This window comes from Manacus vitellinus, unplaced genomic scaffold (genome assembly GCF_001715985.3).
Source record: "Manacus vitellinus isolate BGI_N305 unplaced genomic scaffold, ASM171598v3 scaffold_7_pilon, whole genome shotgun sequence".
Classification (NCBI taxonomy): domain Eukaryota; kingdom Metazoa; phylum Chordata; class Aves; order Passeriformes; family Pipridae; genus Manacus; species Manacus vitellinus.
In genome coordinates, this window is record NW_021940813.1 from 6,642,843 (window position 1) to 6,665,034 (window position 22,192).

Genomic DNA, 22,192 nt, shown 5'->3' on the forward strand with positions numbered 1-22,192 from the left:
CCTCCATTTGGATATATGAGCTTCTTGAATGATACTTCTAGTAACTGCTCTTCCTGACTTGCTTTTATTTAAGTCTTCATTTCTCCCTTTCATCTCTGCTTTCCAAGGTGATATTGCCTGCTTCCTTGTGATTAAACCCTTAACCACTTTTGGATTTTTTCTTTTGAGTCTCAATCTTGCAAGTGATAAATGGGCACTGTGCTGCCTGTGTGACAGGAGTTATGATCTGGAAGGAAACATTTAACTTCCTTTGTTTGTTTAGAAGTTGTCCTTTGTAGTCCCAGCTACTGATTCTTCTACAGTAATATTTTTCTCTCTCTTTCTGAATGGAACTCTTCCCTTACCTCTCTTCTGCTTGCTAGCCCAGTGAGACTCAGTGATTAATGTTTTCCCCCTCTCAAATATTCTTTTTAATCTATTCCTTTTGTGTGATTTTTTTTCAATATGTTTTTAAAGAAGTCTAATAGTACCTAGTCACCTAAAATGCAGAAATTGTGTTTGTTTCACAATCTTTCTGGATTAAAATTTGTGAGAACAATGATAGATAGCTAAGGACAGACTGATTTTTACTACCTGTCTTCTGTCTTCAACTTTCTTACCTTTAGCAGTCTCTGTAGATAATAGTTTTTTCATTTTTCCCTGAGCCACTGAAAATATACTTTAAATTTCTTTAAGGGGAAATTTGCTTCTTTATCCTTTATGAAGAAGTATTGAGAAATACTCAGTATTTAACCCTGTGATTAGCTCAGTTGGTTAGAGCATGGGGCTAATAACACCAATGTTGGTCATTCACTTAAGAACTGGACTTGTTGGTTCTTGTGGGTCCCTTCCAACTCAGAATATTCTTTGAAATTTCTGTGAAATATTTAGTTGTATTTTTAGCTCTTCTTGCTTTTCTCCTTATGACATTATTCATCTACTTCTAATATGATGTATACAATGAATACTATTACATGTTAGCGTGACACCACTTCTCAATTTATACAAACACCCCTGCTCCTCACATGATGTTATGCAGCACTGAAATTGAGGTGGCAGGAAATAAAACCCAAATTTTTTTATTATTCATTAAGCCAAATAAATTGGAAAATAATTTGGAGTTTCTGATGTAATAATAAAGAGTTTCAATGTCACTCTAATGTCCTTAAATTGACAGATCCTTCTTTCAGTAGTTTAGTATCTTTAACTACAATCATAAAATCCCTGACACTTTTCATAGTTGTGTTTTTTATGTTTTGGAAGTTGTTTGTTGGTTAAGATGTGTTATCTCCATGCTGAATGGACAAATTCTTTCTCTGAAACTTTCTTTTGAATCCACTAATGTCTGTGTTACAAGGTAGTACTCCACAAATTGGAATGGAAAATGCTCTAAAAGAATGGCTGGCAACAGGATTAAATAGAAAGAGCATGCTTGCATTAAAATGGTAAACGTTGCATACTACATGTTCTGTTGCCTGTAATTTATAAAGTAATCATCCTAAATTGATGTAATAGAACTAAACAGAATATCGGCAGAATTAAAAAGAGCCCAAGCTCCAGTTAATGTGTTGGAAGATTGGCACCATGTGCTGAGAGTTAGGAAATCGCCATGGATTTATACTTCATTAGCACTAGATTTTGTGCTGCCATGTGCTGATTAAAAATCAGATAGAGGGGGAAATCCTCTTTCTGTCATTTATTACAGTGTTGGAAGTCTGAATTACTCTTCACTAGTAATTTCTAACATCAACGAAAAGCTGAATGCAGATCCAAGTGCCAGACCACAGCACTTCAAACAGCAATAACCTCATCCTCACCTACTGCACACCCTGAAGAGACCACAGCCATCAGTCAATATTTATGCAACGTGAAGTAGATTAGAGGCAGTGCTAGTTGGAGGAAGCAGATTGGAAGATCTTGTTCATGGCATGACAGTATTGGATCATGTATATTATCATGCCCCTTATCATATATCATGCCCCTTACACCAGCTGGGCAGGTGGAATTTCTCAACTTGCAAGCATCATTCTTTCAAATTCAGTGTTCTCTTGAGGTCAGTTCTGACAAAAAACCTCTGATTTTTACCAGTCCTACTGAAGGTAATAAGTTCCTTTCTAGTATAGATGGAATTGAGGGAGTACTCCTGCTTTGAAGTCAAGAACACAGTGTTTTTTCTGTTGAGCAGAAAGTTGAGTGAGGACTCACGGCTTTGGGAAAGACCCGTGACTAGGCCTGACTTCTAGGTTATAAATTATACCTGAAAACTTAAGGAAAGATACTTTCAAACGTCCAAAGTGCTGAAAGTTGTTTTAAACCCATCAGAATGCAGAAAACAGTGGAATTTTTATTAACAGCTGCAATTTAACTATTACACAGGGTTTAAGTATGTAATTTTATAATCTTATTCCTTCTATGTAATCATATTGCAATTATTGTTTCTTGGTTTTGTTGTGAAGTACTCTACTTTTCCTAAATTAAATGAATGAGCTGTGCTCTTATTGAGTATTTCATCTACAAAACATATTAAAATATTAATTAAACTTCACAGAAATCCCTGTGAGGACTGTACACAAGTATTATCATTCTTTCACAGATGGTAAATGCAGTTAACATTTCTCCAGTAGTGCTAGGGAGAACTTTTGTATCCAGGAGCTCATCCAGTTCTGTCAATTTGTTTTTACAGCTAAAACGTATCATTACTGAGATAGCTGTGAAGTGGAAAAAAACATTCTGGATTTTAATAGGCAGTTATATCTCCATACCTCCAACTTTGTTTCACATTTGCGTAATGTGTTGCTTTGAATTCAATATGATTTATTTAAAACTTCAGAGTAGTTTAGTTTTGGTCATGGATGAGCTAGTTGAAATCCAATTGCTAGTTTTGTGAACATGGGCTGTTGTTTAGCCATACTGAATCAAATTGCTTGATACATGATTTAATAAAACAGTAGAGTCGTGTTTGATCCAGTCAACCATCCTCTGAATTAAAGTTGTTACTTAAAATTGCTTAGAAAGAAGTATCAGAGGATTGAAAACTTTTAAAAGGGAAAACATTCTTTGATGCTCATTCTTGAAATAAGTCTAAGTAATTTGAAAATGAACTTCAAATTATGTAATTCTCATGTGAAAGTTGCTACATAATCTATGATCAAGCAATTTATTCTTTTGCTTTTGTATTGCTTGGAATCAGGATCTTCAGAATGTTTCTTAAATGTGGACAGAATTTTAATTTGGAGATTGATTTACATTGTATCTGATTCTGTGTGCATATTATAGTAATGTGTTAACAGAGGTGTGTCTTACTCTGTGTGGTAATGACAAATATAGTAAACCAACCATGATAAGGCAACAGTACATGGTCATTTAGTTCTTGTTCTGAAACTCTTGTTTAGGAACTCCTTAATACTTTTTAAGATGTAGCTCTTCAATCTACTGAATGGCTTCATTTAGTTTTAAATGTATATAATAATCACTATTACCTAAGTTAAGTTGCTCTGCACCTATTGGAGGAAGGTCTTTTATAACTAGAGCTTTGCATGTTGTTTGAGGGTGCTCAGCATCACTGAAAGCCAACTTTAACTCCTACAGTTTGGGTCCCTTATCTGTATTTGAGTGGTGGGTAATAAGAGCTGCTCCAGTTGCTCACAGGCCATGTCAGGTCTGCTCATCTCATTCTGTTTCTCTCCTGGTACCCACCATGAAAAAAAGGGTGGGATCTGGCTCTGTTACCTCTCCTTAGACATACACTTGTAATGTATTATGTAGAACATATATTTAATTTCTGCTGCAGTGTGGAGCTCAAGAAAGCAAAACTTTCTGTCAAATGTATCCTGCTCTCAATGAGCAGGTGATCGCTCTGTATTGAGGAAAGGTGCCCCTTTTTGGAAGAGACTCGAGGCTGCTCTGAAGTGTCAGATGTAAGTGGAAAATCAATGAGTACAGGCTACTCCCTGAAGGCTCTCATCTCTCTTGGTTGTACAGGCTCTGAGCATGGCATGGGAGAACATCCATCCTCTTAAATATAGACTGACAGTAGTAGCAAGGTTACTGTAGTTAATTTGCTGCTAGATATATCAAAGTTCATATACATTTGCTTGTGCCATGTTTTTTTATTACAAGTATTCTACTGGGAAATGTTGGATAAAATTGGTATTGGATACTTCGCTGTGATAAATTAAAACACGAAACTGCAGAATTACTCTGCCATGAGCTATAGTGACTGGGGTGATTTTTAAATCTTTCCTTCACAGAATGCTCATCACCTTTCTCTAGTACATTTTTCCTGTATAATCAGCTATCACTCCCCTGACAAGTGTTAGTCTGTTAGAAACTTATCATAGGCTGACAAGTGCCAGAATTCACTCTCATGTTTCTGCTACTGGAGCAAACAGACAGTTGGCTTTAGGGGTTGAAATAGTGTATGACACATTCTTCTGACCTACAGCTTGACATGGAAATTGTTTTTAATCATTCAATTTCAAATCAACATGTAGTTATAAGTATGACTCTTGGTGAGGTTTCCTTATGTTGGCTATTGTGTTTAAAAAAGAATAACAGAATAATCAAGTTCTGTGCAACTCAATGCTAATGCTAAAGGAATGTTCTAAGTATCTGCCTGTTTTGTTTCAAGCTAAACAACAGCCTGGACTAAGTAAACTAAATTAATTTTTAACAAAAGCTTAACCAATTGTGTAAGCATAATATTCAGTGTGCCACTGTATGTTAATAGTTAGGGAAAATGCTGACCATTAGCTATATATAGCTTACATAACTTATTATATGTGTAAGACTTACAAAGAAGATATATTTACAGAATGCTTTCCCAGAAGAGATGCATATTGTCAGAACATAAAAGGACAGTCTCCTAATGCATTTCCCATTATTTGTACCATTCTGGAGAATTCTTCCATAATTTCCTTTCTAAGCCTTTAGAGATGGCAAGATAAAGATGACAAACTGCTTAAGTTATTACTTGGAAAAAATCAAACACGTTTCTGATATTATTTGTTAAAGCTTTATTGTTTGGAGGGTGACTGTCAAACCTTGTTTTATGTATTTTTAAATATCTGTACTTACATCCTAAATTTTATTATTTAAAAGGAAAACAAGGAAAATTGTACAGTTGTGCCATTGTAATGTATGCAATGGTGCATTACTGCACAGTTACATTCTTGCTTTTTTTGGTGATTATTACAATATTATAAGTCTACATTCAAAATGGAAGAAAAGCTTAAATTATTAATTTTTTTATTAGCATTTTATGCAGCTCCATGATGTGTGACTTGGCTCCTTGGACTAAAATTAGAATATAAAACTAAAAGAGATTCAATTCTTTAAGGTCATGGAGCAGTCTGTGCCTAGAGAGCCATAACACATACCTTTATAATGACTATTTGAGCAGAACCTAATAAAGGAAAAAATTGCACCTAGGCTCTTATACCAAGATTCTCCAGTTTGCTGAATATAAATAGACGTTTTACCTATTGAACTACAGCAGCAGAAATGCTCAAGTAAGAAGTTGACTTTTTCCAAAGGCTTTTAGTCTGTGTGGGACCCGTTCCTTGTGTGGCATAGGTGGCTTTGTGAGTCAATAGGTTTCCACGTCTCAGAGCTGTTTAAAAATGCAAGATGTAGTACCTCTCTGAAAAAGCTAAAGTCAACCTTTTTTGGGACTATGTTACCTGAAAAATTAAGAAATTAAATAATAAACATAGCATAAGAATACGTTTTAAGAAAATAATATAATTTAATTCTAGAAGTATTTAAATGTTAGTGGGGTCTTTTCTTTTGTTGGATTGAAGTCACATTGTGCTGGTGTTGTGTCCATGGGACTTGTTTGTACCTGATGTGTTTTGCAATCAAGGCAGGTGTCTTTGACAGACACTTTTTTGTTTTTTAATGTATTTGTGCCAAAGTCTACAAACCAATTATGGAAATAATTAAATAAGGAAAGATACATGATAAGATCCTGAACACCAGGTTTTTGATGTACGTCTATTTTTACTACCGTGCAAAACCAGAAGACATGACTAGATAACTTGTAAAAGAGAATACAGAAGTATTGCTGAGTGAGGAGAAATGGAAATGTTGGGTCCTTGAAATAGGTTCTTTTTCATGCTTGCTCTCTGACCATCAATTTTTAGTGCCTTTCTGGGTTGTCGTGAGCTCTTCGCTATCCTTCTTTGGTCTTTGGGAAAAATATCTCTCATCAATATTTCTGAGGCTTTTGTTAAGGTCTGTTTGTTTTCTCTGAAATCCCTCTCTTGATTTCAGATGCAGGCTCACAGCTTGCTGTCCTGACTCCACCATGCGCTCGAGAAACACCTCTAGATGTTGTTAGTTACTTCTACAGAAGGAACAAACTTCTCTCTCTCCAGTGCATTCCACCTCATCCAAACTGTTTCTGCCAGAGCAAAATGAACAGTTTTCCCATTTGAAGAGCTGATTGCATCTCCTTTTGGTAGATGCATGACTATACATGCATGTAGTACAGTACATATTATAGGTTCCGTATATTATGTATAGCAACATATAATATGCAGCAACTTTATGTTGAAGTATGTACTCTAAATAAACTGTATTTCTAAAAATTTCTAAATTGATATTTTGGAAAGGCTGGGGTATATTATGTGAAATAGTGTTGGCTTGTTTGTTTTTTTTTAATCAAGAAATACATGCAAAGTGCTGACTAGAGCAGCATTTTTTGCCATTAATATAACTAAATTCTTTATTAACCTGGCCTTTTAGTACTGTGCTTACTTTTTTTGTTTTCTAATAACTTTGTTATGATATTAGTAAGTATGTGAATATCAGATTTCTTAAAACTTCCTTGACACTGTGGTTCTGGATAGAAGAAGATGTTTCCACTGCACAGTGGGGATTGTGGTTGCAAGCAGGCACAGATACCAGTGCTTTGTAGTGGAGGGGAATGGTAGTCCATAGTTGTATATGCAACACCACTCCCTTTATTTATTTACCAAGAGACTTGCTTGTTGATTCCAAGGAAATGAAGAAAAATTAAGCTACTTGCTCCAACAGAGCAGTTAATGTACTGCAGAGTGTAATGGTTTACTTTTCCTCTCTTCCAGAAGTCTGTATGTCCTTCGGTTTCAGTTACATTATTTTAATTTGCTGTATTGTGAAATTAGGAGAGAGTGTTACTTCAACAATGAGTAGTTATTCTTTTAGAATGCTTTATAAGTCTGTAGAAGATTATTAAGCTCAGAGTAGTACTGATTTTGAGGCTGTTTAACTGAGCAAATTAGCTTTAGTGCATTAAATCCTTAGGGGTGTATACCCCTTATCACAAGCCGGGATGGAAGAAACAAGAACTTAGTATGTTAATTTATTGAAGGCAACCACTTTTCACAGAGCGTGAAAAAACTGCAGTGCTGAAATCCCTTTAGAACAGTTCTTCCACATTCCTGCTTGTTATAAATAATTATGAAACAGGTCCACCAGGTGCCATTTTAAAATATCAGCATCTGCCATCAAAAGTGTTTACAGTAATTTAGCACTTCACTGTGTTTAAATAGTTGCATTCATAGTCACTCACGCAGAACTGCAATAGAAACAGTGCACAATGAAATGCAGGAAAAAAAATGGTGAAGCACTGAAAGAGGAAATAAAATCTTCGTCTGATACCTAAAAAATGAGAGTATGCTCCTATCTGGTAACTTCAGTCTGTCACAGCATTTCTGTGGTGTGTTTGGAGACAAGACAAACTCAGAAAACTTTATTTGAATAACAGTAATTTTTATGAAATGCTTGTTTTAGGGAAAATACACCTTTTAAAAAAATTTCTTTTATTTGATCAGTAACTTAGTGATAGGTGGTTTTAATTTCTGATAACTTGCTATTACAGAAGTGAAATCACAAGTGTAATTTTCTGCTTTTAATCTGGTTTAATGCTAGCCTTATTTTAGCTAGAAACTGGGCAGTGGTGGTGCAGCCATAGGGAAGGTTTCACAGCATTTAAACCAGTCAGTTCTGTAATGATCTCTTCTTTTCCTCCTGCACTGTTCCTCCCTATTAGTCCACGGTGAAATGTTTCAGAGAGCTAAATGGGTTTGTAAATATTTATTTTTGTTTTGTTTTGGGTTTTATTTTACATTGGTTTTATTATGGCTTAACTTTATAATTTGCTTTTTATGAACCAAGATAAATGCTAATGTCTTCTCAAAGAAGAGTGTTAGGATCCTTAGTGTAACATTTAAAAGGTAGGAGTTGCAAAAACCGTCCTGGCTTCATTCATTAAGCTAAGGTTTAAGGCTAAAACTGTTTTGAAACTGCATGCTGAGTTTAAAAATTACCACTCTGTCAGTTTAGTTCCCCGAGAGAGCTACAGATGGTTTCTTTCTCAGAATGAAAGCTGTAGATTAAAAGAAAAATCTTTTTTTGACTAGTTTTCCTGTTGCAGGAGTGCTTACTGATATCCACAAGTCAATGCGTGACTTATTTGCTGTTAATTCCTTATATCATAGGGAGAAACTGTCCACAAAAGAGTGCTTTATTGCTCTTTATTTTTCCTCTTAAATATATTATAGCAGGAACTTGTTAGAATAGAGTCAGTGTTATTGACCACTATATCAATGTATAATGCACAGAATAATAATAGAGACGCTTTGGTATTTTCATTGATTTTAATGTTTTATGCATATTGGCAATATGCTGAAATGTTGTTTTTTTATTTCACTGCAGTTAGTTTGTAGATTCATAGATCATGGGGCCAAACTGAAATGTTATGTTCACGTGCTCTGACCTTGTATGTACTGTAGATAAAAGAACTTTATTTGGTAATTTACTATTAAGCCCAACTTTTGACTGGACTTATGGCTTGTGTTTTAGGAGACCTGTCACCTGCTTAAGTATAGATTCCTCTGGAACCTTATTAGAAAACTTCACTGGGTGGTGAATTTTCTCTGTTAAATAGTTATGGATTAATCTGTTTTATGGAGGCTAGTGTAATTTTATGTAATACTTCAGTTTCTCAAAACATTCAGGATTAAACCAGATGCTGTTAAAGCTGTGAATGAATTTTAATGTTTGTAAGGAGCATTATCAATGTACTCTCAGGTACACATTATATGTTTGGGTAATGTTTCATAGTGTTCATTAGTGTACACTCTGATTATTCATCTAAGAGGGAATTTACTGTTCCCTAATTATTTTTTTATGACTCTTAAATTCTTCTGAAGTAGTTTGGATAGTGCTGTGACTCTTCGGGCTGCCTCTGTTTATTATGCTCTTGCCCACTTGCAGTTGAATTGGTGCTTGATGCTCCCTGATCAGCAGTTCTAGAGAAGATGTTTAGGGGGTTTAGGGCTAACTGATTGCAATCAGCCTCTGGCTGCTCTTTTGGAACTGACAAAAGCAAAAACCTGCAGCAGAGGTGAGCATAAGCTAACCCACACCAGTTCCCAGATGATCTCTGAGAAAGTTACCCCCTGGAGAAGAGCCCAGGAGAGTTAACTCCCGGAGAAGAGGTGAGGAAGATGACTTCTTGTCATAGGAGTCATCAGAGGCAGGTGCACCTTAGCCAAGGTGAAGAAGAAAAGGATGGTGATAGTTCCTGGAGATTGTCTCCCCTAGGAGGTGGAGGCATTCCTCTGTGAACCTGACTGTGTCTTGGGAGGTTTGTTACTTGTCAGGCACTTGGATCCAAGAGGCTGCAAAGAGTCTCCCTCAGGCTACTACCTCTTGTTGTTCATTCATTTGGGCACTAGTAAATGTGACCTGGAGTGTATAAAGAGGGACTACAGAGTTCTGGTGAGGATGAAGGGCATGGTGCCCACAAGGTGCTCTCCTCTGTCCTGCTGGTAAAGAGGAAAGCTCAAGGAGGACTAGGCAAATTTTCAGATCAACATTTGACTGCAGATCTGGTGTCACAGCCAGGGATTTTGGTTTTTTTCACTGGGGGGGTCCTCTTTGAGGAACAAGGCCTGCTGAACAGGAACAGGATTGTGGAAGTGGGACAAGAACATTGACAACAAGCTTCTAACCTTGTGACGGGGGCTTTAAGCTAATTATGTCAGAGAAGGGGTGCAATAATCAAGAGAAGGGCAGGCACATGAGACAGTGAAGAAGTGTTCAGAAAACACTTCTATGTTGAGGCATCTCTCATCTTCCCTGTGTAAAAATCAGTACACAAATGCACGTGAAATGGAAAACACGGACTTGGAAGTCTGTGCAGAGTTGCAAAGCTGGGACCTCACTGGGAATCCCAAGACTGGGGACTGCTTGCATGACTGATGTGCTGTAGGAAAGATGGACCAAGAAGGTGGGGAAGAGAGGTTGTGCCCCATGCAAAATAGGGGCTGGAGAAAACACTGGGAAGGGAATGAGAAGACCAGCCATTGTGTTTTCAACAACTGAAATAGAACATTATCACTGGGTGTGTTAATAAATTAACTTTGTGAACTGTTATGAAAACCAAGATTGCCAGTTCATCTTTGGATTGTGTATGGAACATAATTTCCATATACAAGCTGGGGAGGTTTTAACATTGGTGTGAATCACCATTTCTTTATATCCATGTTTTTCTCTGCTGAGATTCCCTTTAAGAGTGATGGATTGGAACTTTAGAACTTTTTTTTATGTACTCCACTAGGAATTGAACTGACACTACTGAATATTGCATATTGGCTACCAAACAGACATGAGATGTTCAGATGGTAGTGATTTTCCATTCTTAACTGCTTGGGTTTTATTCCAAGAGATGACCTAGAGGTGAGACACCTCACTGTGTATCCCAGAGTTATCTGATGTTTTCTGAAAGGTTTAGGGCACTATGACTACCTTATTATTTGACTACTCTGGTCACATACAAGAAGCAGAAAACTTACAAGCTTTTATGGATATCTAATTCTCATCAAACTAGTATCTGTATAATGTTCCACTCCTGAATTCCTCCTGAATAACACGTGGTGCAATGCCCAGTGAAACACTAAGAACAGAAACAATTAATACTTCAAAAAATTTAACTCTGTCTTAAATCAATAACTCTCTGTTGGGTAACTTGCTAAGGCTGGGACATTTTTATGGGGAAATATCACTGTCTATGGCATATTAACATTTTATGAAAGAGAGGCCATAAAAATACATGTGTAAAAACTATTTGTTTTAAAAGATTACACACAGATACTGATCCACCTCTTACCTGTTTTCTCTACCATGATCTTCAGAAAGCTGTAACATTTGGGTAGACCTTAAGATTTAATGATAGAACACAAAGATGAACATGCTTCAGTAACAATACAATCAATTGTCACTATTGATTGTATGGCAGGAGCACACAGACACTATAGAAAATACGAATTTGTAAGTATTTTACTTTGATTCTGCTTGTTTTATCCTCCTCTACTTTTCCTGATGTAGGGTGTTTCATGTTATGTTACTTGCATATTTAGTACCTTTTTTACAAGTTGCGGTGTTAAATGGTATCTTTGTTAACCTCGAAGTTTCAGTGAAAGTCGTAACAAATTGCACAGGTAGTAAGGACCTACGTATAGTGCAGTTGCATCCCTTTGAATTGAATACAATCCTTTAGGTGAGGCTTAATCATACCTTATTAATAGGATAATATACTCAACCATCTGGGGTTTTAGAAATACAGTCAAGTTCTGGACACTAGGAACTTGCTCACTACGTAGTGTTTGCAATGCCACGGCTACAGTGTTCTAGGTTTGATGTCGCTTACCTTCCAGTCTGACTGGAAGGAAGAGTCTAATTATACTAGAACGTTTTGGGAGGTGTAACTTTGTTGTTTGTCTGTTGGTGTCCTACCTGAGTCCTGCAGGCTCATTTTTAGTGTAATTACTACCCTTTTGTGGAGTTGGGTTAAATTCTTAGAATGCTGGGCCAGCTTGCACATCTGCTTGAGGAACATTATTGCACAGCGAGAACCAAAGATATTTCAGGATTTACGCTGTCAAATAAGGACCCAGAGCAAATACTACCTAAGGAGAATTAGGGCCATCTTATGTTTATTTGGGGATTTTTAGTAGTAGATTATTTGTAAAAGAAGAAAGTATATTATATGTTAGTATATTTTGGTTTGTTTGCTTTTTTAAATCAGTGGAAACAAGCTGATGAGAGAAGATACTGTGAACGTTGTTTTGTGATCTGTTTGTAATTTACTACAAGATTGTACTTTGTTTAAAGACTGAAAATTTCCCAGTTGTTTTGGACATGTATTTTCATTTATTTAGATGTTATAGGCCCTGTTTCGAAGCCTAATCTTAGGTCTTCAGAACATTCTTAGTTTTTTGCCAAGGCTGCTCTTCTGCATAATTTTTAGATTATCTATGTTTTCTTAGTTAATAACCACTAAACCCTCTCTTTATATCTGGGCTAAAATCAATCTCGCTAAGACTGGGTAATTAAAGAAAGACTTGAAAAATAGTGTTGGCCTCCACTGCTCTCATAATCCCAGATTCTGCTCCCATTTACTGTAATCATGATTGTTGCTTATTCTCATCATGGCTCTGTTTGAGCCCTGTGCCTGTAGCATTGCTTGTTTGTTTAATTGTTCAACCCAGAGAAGTCAATCCTAAAACCAAACATGTGGAACTTTTCAAGCATGTCTTCTAACAACCTTTTTTTTTTTCTCCATGATGCTAATAAAATTTGTATTTAAGTTGCTTTGATTTCAAAAATGTATTTTGTTGCAAAAAGCAAAGACTAAGACCTAGCATGACATAACCTCTTTAGCAATCAATAATTAGCTGTCAGGAAAAGATCTGAAACTGCTTCAAAAGAGGCAAAATAAAACTACTGAGTAGCTTGACCTCAGGCTAAAATGTCTGCAATTAGTTCTGTCATTGCTAGAAATTAATTCATAAAGAATTTTAGGGATAATGGAAAAAAAAGGTTTACCATTCTTTCAAATCTGAGTTGAAAGGAATAAATAAAGGTGGGAGGGAGGTGAGGCGAAAGAGGCAAGAAAAAGGAGGAATAGCACTGTGCTGTAATAGATTTCTATTAGTGAGTTGCAAGGTCCCGATTACAAAAAAAAACCAAAACAACACAATAGTGGGGAGTTATCCAGTTGACTTTGAGAAAGAGAAGTGAGTTTAAGTAGATATTCAGGTGAAAATTCAAAGTTTATGTAATTTCTTCCATTTTAAAAGGAGATAATTCAGGAAATTAGAATTAATACTGGTAAGTTAAAAATCAAGGGATAAGATTATTGGTGGAATTAGCAGTTCTACAATCTCTCTCCCTGAGTATATATTTTCTTAAACTTTTACACATTCTTTGTTGTTATTCTTAGCCCCCTTATTTACAAATACTTCTGCTTCTTAAAATACTAACCAACTAATATTTAGATTTAACCTGGTCAATTTTTATGTTGCTTCATAGTCCTGTCTAAACATATTTTTTTCCTTCATTAACATAATGTGTGATAAATATGTAATAAAATTGATTGTTGTTCTAATGCATTCCTAACTCCTATTTATGTTATATTGACTGCACTAATTAATCTCCATCTTTGTTTCACATGCTCTGTTGATGTACTATTAGTTGTTAACTGTGTATATGTATGCTATATATGCAAAAGTACTTTCATATCTTTAGTGTAATGCTTTATGAGATTTTCTAAGAATAGTCAGACATAACACATTATTTTTATTGTTATTTTGGCTAGGTTATTGCATGTACGTATTTCCCCATAATTGAATAATTAAAAAAAACGCCTCAAGGGATTAGAATTCATAGAAAGAAAAACATGAAACTAACTATAGCAGTAGCTTGCATTAAAAATGTTTAGCTCAAAAATACGTAGCATTAACTATAATGTAACAGAAAGGGAGGAACAGAACATGAGGCACCTGATGATTCATTGAGATCTGTTACCTGCAATTTCAGGTAAATGTCTCATTACAATGATTTTATTAAATTCCTCAAGTTCTGTTGTAGTCAGTTGGATACTTCGCTTCTGTTCCTTCGCCTTGATCAGAACCTCGCCTTCTGAAGGTTGTAAATTTTTCTGCATTTTTAGACTATATTTCTTCAGGTTTATTTTGCTCTGTTTTGTTCTTGTGCTAACACTGTCCTTGAGCTTGATGCTTTTTGCTCTGATTGCTTTTACCCCATGATATATTTATAAAGAGCACTCATATACCTGCCCCCAACCTTTCTTTGACTAGACTTTCAATAGGTTTACATTTCTCTCTACATTCTCTAGTTAACACTTAACAAATTTTTTCTGTTTCACTTGTGATTTATCATTCTCAAACATGTCTGATCAGAAGACAGAATTCCAAATCAGATCTTATTAATGCTTTATGCAATAAAATTTATATTATATTTCTCGAAGATGAATTTGATTTATCTTTCAAAACTGATATTTGGATTAAAAAAATAGTCCTCCATTTCAAGACTGTGCTCTATCTGTTCCTTGAATGCTTAGAAGTATGAAGTATATACTGTTGTAAATATAATATATATTTGACATAGTTGCAGCTATTGTAGAAAGTTTGATAGGCATAATTTTGCAAGTATCACAGTGAGAATGATCTGATTCTGATCTTGTGTGTTTTGTCTGTATTCACTGAACATAGCCAGACATACAACACTAGAGCCTTAAAAGAAGCTGTGCTTTATTTGGACTGGTGTTCCCATGTAATCTGAAGGGTGGTTACATTCAGTGTATCCCAAAATTGATATCTGTTCTAGAAACGCTTGAAAAGAGTAAATTACCATTTCTTAGCTTTCCATCCCTGTGTACAAGTCGGCCCTGTAGCACTAGCATTTAAAGCATTAAAACCATAAGTTTGTTAGAGCTATTGAATAAAGCCATCCATGAAAATATTGGGATTCTTTCCCGGTGCTCCTATGCTGCTATTGTCATAAAACATTCCTGGAATTAATATCTGAGTAGTGAAATTATACTATCCGTTTGTTTCTGTGAGAGAAGACCATAGAGGAAATGATTTCAGGTATCCCATGTATGCCCTTCCTCAAAATTTGCCTTTCTGATACAGTACTAAGAAGTATTTCCTTTTTTCAGGCATAAAGCGTTACAATGCTGCTATTATGCTGACCACTAGACTGTAATTGTTATAATGTTTTAATATTTATGGTTTTCTTTTAATATATTAAATAATGTATTGCACATTTGAAATTTGCTGTATTTATTTTAATGTTTGATACACACATAATATACCATCTGGCATCCCAGTCACATCTGGCTGCTGTTGTTGCATATTTACAACTATTCCAGCTTGCAGGGAACTTCTGAAGTAAGTGTTGTAGAGATAATGTCCTCAAATCCAGTCTGATTCCACCAATTTCTGTAGCACTTTATTCTCTTTAGAGTCTCACCTGCTCATCAGTGTCTACATATACTTATGTTTAATCAGGCTGAGGCTTGCATTGGCTGGAAAAGGCAAGACACCTTCTACTGCCTGTTTAAATAGAGGTCACTAAAATGTTGATTTCTTGGTCTGTACAGTATATGTTACTTACTAGACATCTTGCTTCGCCCTTGAGTTATTTCTCTGCTTCTTCAACACTAGCCATGTATATAATTGTTGAAAAGTGAATGGAAGCTTACATTTATGCAAAACATGGGCAGGGGTTTCCAGCCGAAAAAGTATTAAATGCCTTAGAGTGTGGGCTTAAGAAGTTCTGACTGTCCAGTTATCTTCCTCAGATAATTGCATTTAAGGTTTTTCTTCTTAAATTGCATAACAGCTATGTTTAAATAACTTGCTGGAAGATAGAAAACATGCAGTAAGCAAGCCTATGGTCAAAGCTTGCATTTTCAAGAAGTATTGGCATGACACATTTTAGACTGGTTTTCCTCATGATCAGCCTAAGGAAAAAGATCAGCACATTAATCTGTTTGCTGAGTTCTTGGTGAAATAATCCTTGAAAAGTTAGAAATCTGTCCCCTACAGCATTTACAAGAATTCGTCTAACCTGTTTTCTTAGCATTTGAATGTAGGAATAATCATGGTTGTATATAAAATCTAAACACCTGGGTTTCAACTTTTTTAAGACGTATGTGTATTTTTTAAAAATAAATTTTAGTGAGGATAGCCTTTTCCTATCTGCTACAGTTACCCTACAGTTCTTAAAACCTTCATTTTTCATTTTGATACAGTTTTTGTGCCGTACATATAGAAGCCAATATTAACTAGGTAATTGGTCTCTTCATTTAGATGCAGGAGTAACACATGCAGTGAGAAAATTCAAGATGTATTGCCAGGGGACTGAGCAAGAAACCTCTTCTTTGAATTTAAAACTGACACATCGAATCACTTTGTGCAGATTAATTCCTGGCAGGGATTCTTTTTGTTAGATATTCCGTATGTAACTGACCCCTAATAGGTATAAAGTTCCCCAGTCTCTTGTAATAATATTGAAAAATTGTCTGGGTTTTTGTTAGTTGTTATTAATCAAACTTGCATACCCTGTGGAAGTGTGGTCTATTGAATATAAAAATTGATATCTGTTGTATCAGCAAAGAATACTCTGGCCTAAATTAGTGAAAAATGGGAATTATCCTTGAAAGTACTATTGTACAATAAATGTTGTAGTTTTTAATGAAATCTACAAGTAATTTTACACCTGAAGTTTACTTAAAGTTAAGATTATTTTTTTTTCTGCATAGAAATTAAGCTACGTCCCTTAAACTTTCTGCTATTTTTTAAATAAATGTAAACAAACCAAGAACAGTTTAATTTTGGTTTACATACGAATAAGTCTATTTTGAACATCTTCTTGTTTAGGTGGGGTTTTTTTCAACATTTTGATTTTCTCAGATTTGATAGTTGTCCGTGAGGTTCTAGAGGGGAAGAGTACAAGCTGCATGTGCACGCACCATTCTGTTGTGTCAGTTTTGGAAGGCATTAACTTCAGGTGATCATTAGCTTGCCTCGGTGTCAGAAATAGCACATTTCAGATGGCACTAAAAGGAAGGTATATACCATAGAAACAGAATGCCTGTACTTCTCAGTACTATCTCAGAAGAATGCCATGTTTCCCAGTGCTTTTTTGAGTACATTTGAAGAAATATTACCTTCTCTAAGTGTTGAATCACCCATTCAGTATGCAAACTGATCTCTGTATTGTCTATTCAGAATTGGCTATTTAGCTTTCTATTGCCCTTTTTAATTCACCTTGTATCATTTTATCTTTATGAAAGGTATTACAGTGAAATGGAAGTAATGAATTTGTCTCCATAAGAAGTTATAAAATCTTTAGTTACTGTAGTTGAGTCTCTAATTTTTTTGTAGTTACCTGTGCAATTTTTCTAGGTGAAATACTTATAAAAGTAAAGTGGAAAATGCACAGTATTTTGAAATATCATCCCATTCACTTTCTCAAATATTAGCCTGTTTACAGATATCTCAGATATTCTTAGCAAAATTACTGGGTTTGTGCCTGCTAATGTTACCATTTTTGAACACTATTCTTGACTCTAGTTATTAGAGACTGTAACTCTTTTGATCTATCTTTATTTGCAGGCTCTTCAGTAGGACCTAGGTGGTAGAGTGTATTTTAGTTTTGTTTCCTGTGGCCCTTTCCCCCCATCCTTTACCCCTCACTGCATTTGTGGCTTTTGAACAATTGAACTGCAGCTTTCAGTAATATCTATCAGTTTTTTGAGTAAATTAAAGGTTGCCTTTTATTTGTTGTTTCAGCAAATTGATGAGAATCATGCTCAATGACAAAAATATAAATATACAACGTTATGATAAAAATGCTAACATTTGCACCACCACTTTATAAAACCAGCATTTTATTCCACTGCCATTTTCACTTCATTTCTTTCTATCTCTGTCTTTGCTGCTAAAATGCTTATGTTAGACCTAGCTTAAGGTGTAAAGGTTGTTGTGGTACTGAATCAATGTTTAATTGTAAGGAAACTGAGGAAGAATAAGGAAAATCTTTACTGTTCTGCAGAGGTTTTAAGTCTGATTTTGCAGATTTGAAAACCAGAGAGAGTGTCAAGTTCATTTAACCAGGATAGTACTGGCTTATTAGTCGAAGACTCCTTCACACTCATGCAGCAAATCAGAACAAACATTCAGATTTTAAGGTATTTTCTGCCACCAGATTTCTTAATACCAAATACACTTGATTCCTGTAGCACTTAAATTCCAAAAATCCTGACCTGTCTTGGTAATTCTGAAAGATAAACACAAATGAGGTAGTCTGAAGATATTTTCTTCATGCTGATGTTGTGACCTTATTCATCACAGCCTACAAAAGATGGCTGTGGTCAGTGTTTTGAAGGTATTTAGTAGTTCTTAACCATAAGGTTAAAAACATTTGTTTTCTTAGGGAAAACTGTTGAAAAATCAATGTGTTTCATACTGGTTTAGGTGTGTGGGTATTCATATCTACAGAAAAGAAGAAAAAAGAACAGTGCCACTACCTGTGTACACTGGGCTGTCCTCCAGGTTTCCACTCTCACTTAATTATCTTTATGTAATTTCTGCCTTTTGCTAGCAGTTAATTTTTTAAAATGTGAGTTTTATTCTGCAAAAAAATAGATTGTGATCACCATGCTTGTTTGTGTAGGCCACTGAATGGCCTTCCAAAAGTTTTGACTTTGTCTTTGTTAAAGAATTTTCAGTTTAATTTTCCACCCCATATCTATATTTACAGTTATGCAGTATTTAATAAATTATTTTTCTGCAAGTCCAGTGGTATCCTTTGAAATTACTTCCAAAAGTTTTTTTCATTTTAAATTTAACATGCAATCTACTGATGGAGTGGAAAAAACAAAAAGGCAGAAAATAATTACAAGTTTTAAAAAGAAGTGGAAAAGGTCAATAATTGCAGAGTAGGTGCTGCAGTTACTGGCTGACCTTTCAGAGACTCACTGTTTCTCTTTCTTTGAGGTCTTACTGGCAGCAGTGAGTTTCAGTAGAGTAAACCATTGCAACTTCTGTTGTTCCTACTATTATCATACCATTTGTATAGTGTTAATGTAAATGTAGTTTGTAGAAAAATATCATTTTGAGACTGGGTGGGAACTGAGGGACGAGTTTGTATACATTTGAGAAAAACAGTTTGTAGTCTTTACCTGATACTCTTGCTTGTTTCGTGGTGTTTAAATAAGAACAAACTGTGTTTAGTCTCATGTTTCCACAATCAGGAAATTAAGTCACCAGTAAGAGCAAATCAAAGACAGGCCTCGAAATTCTGTCATAGCTTAATGTCTGTAAATAGACTTCTTAGTAAATGACCTAAAATATATGTTTGGAGTAGAAATCACCAAGTTCAAATTTTTCCCCCCTTTTATTTCTTTCACCACCACCACCCCACTTGTCCTAGCTTTAGGGCTAGTGTTTTGAAGATACTTTTACCTAGGGTTCTAATATATCCATTTGGAAATAAAATCTTACTTGTTTTTCTTGCTATTTAAAAACAAGAAGTTTCATTCTACTAGTGCAGTCTCATGCACTTTCATACAGTTTCAATTGCAGATTTAGGTTCATTCAAGTCAAAATGTAATCAAAATATATGACTTGGGTTTTATGGAAGCTCTTTCAAAGTGTTTTGGTGAGCTTTGTCAGACAGATTGCCACAGGCATTTGAACACGTTTTGAAAAGTTCACCCTTGTCCTTGAGGCTAAAAGATAAAATAAATAAAAATAACATGTGAGTTGAGGTTGTACATTTTTAAATGCTTCTACTTTGCCTTCACCTTAGTTACTGCAGTTGAGGTTGGTGTCCCACTAGCACTTGCTTTACAAACATTGAAATCTCTCCTGTGGTGAGTTTACATTGTAGAAAGTAATCATTTATGTATCGCTAGATTTTGTTTTAACAATCTGAGAGCTTCTGCTCTCGAAACAGATGCATTTGGAAATAGCAGTAAGATTTTTTTCAGGAATCGTAATAAATATTCATATTGCATTAGTATCACTAATAAGTCTTAAAAAAACCAAAACCCAGCTTTCATAGAAGAAATAACACTAGCCTCCATTTATCAGGGAAAAAAACCCCCATAATCTCTGAAAATTCAAATCAGCTTTGAGAATCTCAAATTTATTGTGGGAGGGATTTTTTTTTAAAAAAAATCTTATTTTTTAAAAACTCATTTGGAACATTTAAAACCTGTTGTCATAGAAGCCAGCAGTATTAGGTGAGGTATAGGATTTAGAACTTAGTTTACTGTGTTTTCCACTTTGTGAATCTGTGAAAAATCCTAGCTCCTTCTGTTGAGGACAAAGAATTTCTTGTATTTTTAGGGCTCAAGTCTTATCTTGCTTCTCAGCACTCTTTAAGGTAAAGTATGTTTCTGAATTTGACTGTCAATGTAAAGAAACCACATCAGCAATTTATGAACAGAAATATAATCTTTCTGGCAATGCAGAAGGCATTTAAGCTTTCCTCTTTCAAAGTTACTTTGCTACTAGTTTGATATAAAGAGTAAGTGGAATCAGCACAAATTCTGACAAACAGAACTGTTATTTGGTCAAAGCTTGGAGACAGCAAAATATTATTAAAAAGGAATGGCTATATTATAAGCAGACATTTATTTAAAAACTGGAAGAAACCTTTCCATAAACACTTATAACTTGCACTCTGTGTGTGGCTGTGTATAAGTAATGTAACACTGTGTAGCAAAATGCTGGATTTTGTTCATTTTGCTAGACCTGTAGAATTTTTTTTAATATGGAACTTACTTTTTTTATATCATCCTCATTTTCACTCATCTCTTAAAAAGGCATCTTTCTGCCAGGAAGAACCTGGAAAAAAGACTTTTGAGAGGCAGACTGATATTCCTTCCAGACTTTGCAAATATGGTTGTTTAGATTTTGTTGTGATTAAATAATTAAATCTTTTCCTGTTTGCCAGTGGATTTTGACAACTGCGCCTGTACCTTTTATTTGTCAAATGGAATGGGTAAACAATTTTTGGCAAGTATACTCTTTGCTAGATATTCCTTTTATTTTATTGTGTGCGATATTTGTGTAGATAAATGATATTTACCCATTTGAATACCAGAACATTTTGGAAAGCAAAATAATGAACAAACAACAGAAAAATCACAGCTGACATTGATGTCTGTTCATTCAGTGTGCACTATTCCCTGTATATAGGCATGGGGTATTCTTGTAAACATCAGTTACTAGTGGACACTGAGTATAACAAAATGATATTCTAATATTAACAAGAAAACAAAAAGGTGGTGATAGCAAAACACAGCATGGAAGTGGGAATCTTGTAGGGAATGTGCCATTTTTCCAACCATTGCTAAGTAGAACTAAACCTTCAGCTCTCCTTCATAACTTATTGAGCAAAGGTATGGATATGGGTCAGAAATCCAAATCAAAATTATTGATAGGATTTCTTTTCTTGATTTCCAAATATATATGGAGTTTTTAATGCTTCCCTCATATATTCTGCATTGTAAGATGAGAGAATGAGATGCCACCTTGTAGCATTATTGATTCCTTTTTTTTTTATTATTTTTATGAACTCAAATCTTAGCTAAGCCAGGATTGATCTAGGACAGTAAAAACTCATAGTTCTTGGCTTTCTGCCAGCAGTCATGTTAAAACACTTATGGAATTAATGATAAATTTCTTGTACAACAGTGATTTTACATTTTGATTCACGAGATTGAGTGTAGGAAGTAAATGTCAATGGCAAATAACAAAGTGACTATTTCAAAGAGCTGCCACATGCCTTCACATTTTTACAAATTGTTATTGACTTGAAAGGCTGAGTCAGAGAAACCACTTTTACTGCTGATGTATAACATGGCTACGTGCAAAACCTGAAATCGTCTTCGTGTTCACGCAAAGTTTCTTGTACTTCCTGCTAAGGTCCATAGAGATTTTTTTTATACAGTTGTTCTCTTATGTAGTTTAATGCCTTGTGAGTACCATGATCCTTCGGTGTTCTACAGACTTCACAAAGAGTATAAGACTAAGTAGAATGTAAAGGCTTGTAGCTATATTGTAGTTTGGCTTCAACAGTTGGTTTTTATGAACCCATTCACTAGAAAAACCTGTAAATATTTTTTTTCCTTACATCATTGTTGCTGTCAATTGTTAAATAATATGAAGAGAATGTACAAGGAACGACTTGGAAAATGAGGTTGTCCTTATTTTTTATAACTGCAGTATTTATTCAGCACAAGCAAATATACCTTTTCCTATGTCTAGTCCTGCTTAATGAGGATCACGGTGTCAAATTGTATACTGTGTGTATTTTAACTCAAGAAACATAGATGGAA

At 35.1% G+C, this 22,192-nt stretch overlaps 1 protein-coding gene across 7 annotated transcripts in view; it reads left to right on the forward strand.

Annotated features, from left to right (window-relative positions):
• Positions 1–22,192, forward strand: part of DMD (dystrophin) — a 991,087-nt gene that overhangs the window by 230,462 nt on the left and 738,433 nt on the right. The gene's annotated exons all lie outside the window — the stretch shown is intronic.